The sequence below is a fragment of the Schistocerca serialis genome, chromosome 6 (genome assembly GCF_023864345.2).
Source record: "Schistocerca serialis cubense isolate TAMUIC-IGC-003099 chromosome 6, iqSchSeri2.2, whole genome shotgun sequence".
Taxonomy (NCBI): domain Eukaryota; kingdom Metazoa; phylum Arthropoda; class Insecta; order Orthoptera; family Acrididae; genus Schistocerca; species Schistocerca serialis.
Window position 1 is genome coordinate 508,298,924 of NC_064643.1, and position 6,610 is coordinate 508,305,533.

The 6,610-nt window shown below is 37.2% G+C and overlaps 1 non-coding gene across 1 annotated transcript; it reads left to right on the top strand.

Moving 5' to 3' along the window:
- The first annotated feature begins 745 nt into the window (after positions 1–745).
- Positions 746–825, top strand: Trnaa-agc (transfer RNA alanine (anticodon AGC)). The gene has a single exon. It is a non-coding gene; the product is annotated as a tRNA-Ala (tRNA).
- The last annotated feature ends 5,785 nt before the right edge of the window (positions 826–6,610 follow it).

Here is a 6,610-nt window from a genome sequence, read left to right on the forward strand (position 1 = left end):
AAAAGTGCATTTGTTTTGTTGTTCTCACAAGTTAAATAACGAAGTTACTAAAATCACATATGTTTCTTGTACAAAATTAGATGATATTTAAGAAAAACACTGAAAAAAAGTTTCTTCCGTGTTATAGTGTACAGGATGCAGAAGGTTGTATGTAATAATTCAGCCAATGTAAGGATGGAAAATTGTCTTGACTGGGACAAAAAAGACATTTATAAAGTTTAACTACATACAATCTTAGTCCACATAATATACAAAACAGAATTAGTTATTTTTGCAGTTGACACTAGCATTTTAATCACTCCAAACATGAATACAACAACAAAACATGCAGTAAATAATGTTATTAAAATTTTTTGATATAGTTTTCTGCAGATGGTCTCAGTCTCAGTTTCGAAAAGACACCGCTTGTTTGCTTTGCTCTTCTAGAGGTACTATGCTAGTGATAAATATGACATGCATTGAGGAAATAAAATGAGACTATGTCAGAGATTTTACTGGCCCCATACAGTTATTATTTTACGTACATAGACTGAAGCAGCAATTGAATATTTTTATTTTTTATTATATTGAAACCAGGTCTCTTGCATACTAGGCACATGGATTTGACACTAGGCCACCTTGGAACATCAGTTCACACAACTACACACATTAGCCTGCCACACCTACCTCCTCAGTCCATATTCTCACCACCACCACAGTCTGCTTTAAAGTAGACTGGGGCAGTAGCGAGAACAGCAGTTGGTAAACCACTGTGAAATGGTGGCCTAGTGGTTAATGCACCTGCCTAGCAAGCAGGAGACCCAGGTTCGATTCCTGGCCTTGGTACAAATTTTCACTTTCCAGTCTACTTTAAAGCAGACTGTGGTGGTGGTGAGAATATGGACTGAGGAGATAGGTGTGGCAGGGTAATGTGTGTAGTTGTGTGAACTGATGTGCCAAGGTGGCCTAGTGTCAATCTATATAGATAAACAGTTACACATAGAATCTTTAAAATTCTTGAAGGGATTTAAGTGAACATATTTTGCTTAATTTTATTTAGTAACATCATATGGAATGATGTTTGTGGTAACTCAACGTTACAAAAGAAAATTTTCGTTACTCAAAAACGTTATGATGGAATAATGTGTTGTGCACACCCAAGATTATCTTAGATCTTTATTTAAGGACTTAATATTATAACTTCTGCTTCACAGTATATTTACTCCCTCGCAATATATGTTTAATGAATTGCTACAGGCCAAAAATAGAAATGTTGTACACAGTTGCAATATAAGAAGGAAAATAGTGGCATCCTTTGTTTCACTTTAAGACTGTCTTAAATACCAAAAGAGGTGCCTAATGTAGCTACCAAAATTTCTGATCACTTACACAATTACATAACATATGTAACATAGACCAAAGTTAAATTAAAAAGAACTGAAAGAGTTACACCTCAATAACTTCAGCTCAACTGTGGAATCATTTCTGTTGATGTAAAATGTGAGTGGTGGTGGACAGGGATTACTAATGACATGGTTTTTATAAAACGAACTAAAATATCTTGTAAATGGTCAATATGTAGCCATATTTACATGTGAAAGAGTAATGGAAGTGTAAAATGAACCATTCCACATCATTACAATTAAATTAGCCAGTTAATTAATATATTCTTATTTTCTCCATGTGTATGTCTCTAGCACTGGTTGTGATGGTATTTGTTTTGTTTGTTTAAAGTTGAAGCCATTTTGACTATGTTTCAACCGTGACTGTATCAAGAAATATGTAAAGTTATTTTTATAAATGGCCTCGTCGTGATGAGCTGCCACGCCAGAAGAACAAAGTGAGTGACCGCTACACAACATTTTCATGCAAACATCAGTTCAGCTTTCAAAGTGACATCGCATCTTAGTAAGTTTCCTCTTCATCCAAAGGATAACCACAGCATTTATGAAAAGACTATGTAACATCAGTATGACCCTATTGTAAATTTGTTTTTGTAATGCCAATTAGCCTTAAGATGTAGTGTTCTCACGAAACATGTAGCTAAATAAAAAAGTAATACAATAGCTAAAAATGTTTGTGACTCGCAGTGGTAATTTATAAAAAATAAAAAAAAATATCTTTACATATGGATGAAAGTTGTTTTGATGGTGTATACATGTTACTTTAAAAGGTAGGAAAATGCAGCAGCAAGAGTAAATTATCTCTGATAATTCTTATTTATGTGACGCTGAGCCTGACTGTACTGAATTACTTTGTCATACCTTATCACTACAAGTAAAATCGCAATATCTGTTTCATTAATTCAGTGAGTGACATTAAAATGTATGCAACAAATAATTAATATAACACGCCACAACTTCTCCCCATAACAAAACTGAAGTCATAAATTTTTTATTTAAGTCACTGATACACGCACAATGCACAAAAATTATTTCATTTACATATGGTCTATGATTGTTCTATTGAGTGTTATTTTCACTGTTAGAATAAAAAAATAATAAATTCCTGTGGGTTTTTGTCCTTGGAGTTCAAATATTATAATATCGATCGAGAGAATTGATGTCTGATTATTTCTGCAGTTTGAAATTGCCGCTCCATATGCTCACGTAATGGTGGCAAACAAAACACAGTCTCGATTGGGTATTCTTATCAACGTAATTTTGGTAGAAAATCAATAAAATCAATCTTTCCCTTTATGCTGGATTAAACGTCAGAATCCTACGCTGTTCTGACTGTTCACAATATCCATATTATCCGTCAGTTACCAATAATCAGTATTGTCATATCAGAAGCTAGTAGCAGCTTTCATGTTTGCTGCGGACACAAAACTTAAAACAGTCGTAGTAGGTTACCGAGTTTGAAATAAAAGACTGTACAGTGAAATTCCATTTAGTAAACTGTACGTTATATTCTAGACCACTTGCACCTCTCACACACGATTATTTTTTACAATATTTAAAAGAAAAGACTTCAGCTTAATCTCTGATGTCAGACACTTCATACATCATAGAGAACAATAGAAGGATAAAAATCACAGGCGATACAATGCCAAAACATTCTTTTAGAGGTACTACTTTTTGTTAAATGATTATTCTTGCTAGAAATTTTTTTATAAAAATAATAAAACATATAATAATAGAATATAATCACAAGTCTTGTCTTTATCAGTTTTCACATATAGGTTTAAATGTCATTTCTGGAAAAATATTCATCAGTTCATAAATCTCTAGCACTGTCGCATGCAGTGATGACAAAATATTGGGGTTGACATTACACTGCACCTAGGGCTGAAAATAAAAATACATTCGATTATAGACTTTTTTTACAGTCCACTAAGTCAGTGCAACATATCGTTCAATTTTCACTTTAGATAAAGTATTTTTAATTTTGCAAAGTATAGATAGTGGTTAGACAAAACATCAAGTAGTATACTACTGGGTGGTCCATTGATGGTGACCAGGTCAAATATCTCACGAAATAAGCATCAAACGAAAAAACTTTTTTTATTTTTGGTCATCAGTCTACTGACTGGTTTGATGCGGCCCGCTACGAATTCCTTTCCTGTGCTAACCTCTTCATCTCAGAGTAGCACTTGCAACCTACGTCCTCAATTATTTGCTTGACGTATTCCAATCTCTGTCTTCCTCTACAGTTTTTGCCCTCTACAGCGTCCTCTAGTACCATGAAAGTCATTCCCTCATGTCTTATCAGATGTCCTATCGTCCTGTTCCTTCTCCTTATCAGTGTTTTCCACATATTCCTTTCCTCTCCAATTTGTGTAGAACCTCCTCATTTCTTACCTTGTCAGTCCACCTAATTTTCAACATTCGTCTATAGCACCACATCTCGAATGCTTCGATTCTCTTCTGTTCCGGTTTTCCCACAGTCCATGTTTCACTACCATACAATGCTGTATTCCAGACGTACATCCTCAGAAATTTCTTCCTCAAATTAAGACCGGTATTTGATATTAGTAGACTTCTCTTGGCCAGAAATGCCTTTTTTGCCATAGCGAGTCTGCTTTTGATGTCCTCCTTGCTTCGTCCGTCATTGGTTATTATACTGCCTAGGTAGCAGAATTCCTTAACTTCATTGACTTCGTGACCATCAATCCTGATGTTAAGTTTCTCGCTGTTCTCATTTCTGCTACGTCTCATTACCTTCGTCTTTCTTCGATTTACTCTCAAACCACACTGTGTACTCATTAGACTGTTCATTCCGTTCAGCAGATCATTTAATTCTTCTTCACTTTCACTCAGGATAGCAATGTCGTCAGCGAATCGTATCATTGATATCCTTTCACCTTGTATTTTAATTCCACTCCTGAACCTTTCTTTTATTTCCATAATTGCTTCCTCGATGCACAGATTGAAGAGTAGGGGTGAAAGACTACAGCCTTGTCTTACACCCTTCTTAATACGAGCACTTCGCTCTTGATCGTCCACTCTTATTATTCCCTCTTGGTTGTTGTACATATTGTATATGACCCGTCTCTCCCTTTAGCTTACCCCTACTTTTTTCAGAATCTCGAACAGCTTGCACCATTCTATATTGTCGAACTCTTTTTCCAGGTCGACAAATCCTATGAAAGTGTCTTGATTTTTCTTTAGCCTTGCTTCCATTATTAGCCGTAACGTCAGAATTGCCTCTCTCGTCCCTTTACTTTTCCTAAAGCCAAACTGATCGTCACCTAGCGCATTCTCAATTTTCTTTTCCATTCTTCTGTATATTATTCTTGTAAGCAGCTTCGATGCATGAGCTGTTAAGCTGATTGTGCGATAATTCTCGCACTTGTCAGCTCTTGCTGTCTTCGGAATTGTGTGGATGATGCTTTTCCGAAAGTCAGATGGTATATCGCCTGACTACACACCAACGTGAATAGTCGTTTTGTTGCCACTTCCCCCAATGATTTTAGAAATTCTGATGGAATGTTATCTATCCCTTCTGCCTTATTTGACCGTAAGTCCTCCAAAGCTCTTACAAATTCCGATTCTAATACTGGATCCGCTATCTCTTGTAAATCGACTCTTGTTTCTTCTTCTATCACATCAGACAAATCTTCACCCTCATAGAGGCTTCCAATGTATTCTTTCCACCTATGTGCTCTCTCCTCTGCATTTAACAGTGGAATTCCCGTTGCTTTTAATGTCACCAAAGGTTGTTTTGACTTTCCTGTATGCTGAGTCTATCCTTCCGACAATCATATCTTTTTCGATGTCTTCACATTTTTCCTGCAGCCATTTCGTCTTAGCTTCCCTGCACTTCCTATTTATTTAATTCCTCAGCGACTTGAAATTCTGTATTCCTGATTTTCCCAGAACGTGTTTGTACTTCCTCCTTTCATCAATCAACTGAAGTATTTTATCTGTTACCCATGGTTTCTTCGCAGCTACCTTCTTTGTACTTATGTTTTCCTTCCCAACTTCTGTGATGGCCCTTTTTAGAGATGTCCATTCCTCTTCAACTGTACTGCCTACTGCGATAGTCCTTATTGCTGTATCTATAGCGTTAGAGAACTTCAAACGTATCTCGTCATTCCTTAGTACTTCCGTATCCCACTTCTTTGCGTATTGATTCTTCCCGACTAATGTCTTGAGCTTCAGCCTACTCTTCATCACTACTATATTGTGATCTGAGTCTATATCTGCTCCTGGGTACGCCTTACAATCCAGTATCTGATTTCGGAATCTCTGTCTGACCTTGATGTAATCTAATTGAAATTTTCCCGTATCTCCCGACCTTTTCCAAGTATACTTCCTCCTCTTGTGATTCTTGAACAGGGTATTCGCTATTACTAGCTGAAAATTGTTACAGAACTCAATTAGTCTTTCTCCTCTTTCATTCCTTGTCCCAAGCCCATATTCTCCTGTAACCTTTTCTACTAATCCCTTCCTTAAAACTGAATTCCAGTCGCCCATGACTATTAGATTTTCGTCCCCCTTTACATAATGCATTACCCTTTCAATATCCTCATACACTTTCTCTATCTGTTCATCTAAAGCTTGCGACGTCAGCATGTATACCTGAACTATCGTTGTCGGTGTTGGTCTGCTGTCGATTCTGATTAGAACAACCCTGTCACTGAGCTGTTCACAGTAACACACCCTCTGTCCTACCTTCCTATTCATAACGAATCCTACACCTGTTATACCATTGTCTGCTGCTGTTGATATTACCCGATACTCATCTGACCAGAAATCCTAGTCTTCCTTCCACTTCACTTCACTGACCCCTACTATATCTAGATTGAGCCTTTGCATTTCCCTTTTCAGATTTTCTAGTTTCCCTACCACGTTCAAGCTTCTGACATTCCACGCCCCGACTCGTAGAACGTTATCCTTTCGTTGATTATTCAATCTTTTTCTCATGGTAACCTCTCCCTTGGGAGTCCCCTCCCGGAGATCCGAATGGGGGACTATTCCGGAATCTTTTGCCAATGGAGAGATCATCATGACACTTCTTCAATTACAGGCCACATGTCCTGTGGATACACGTTACGTGTCTTAAATGCAGTGGGTTCCATTGCCTTCTGCATCCTCATGTCGTTGATCATTGCCGATTCTTCTGCGTTCAGGGGCAATTTCTCACCCCTAGGACAAGAGAGTGCCCTGAACCTCTATCCGCTCCT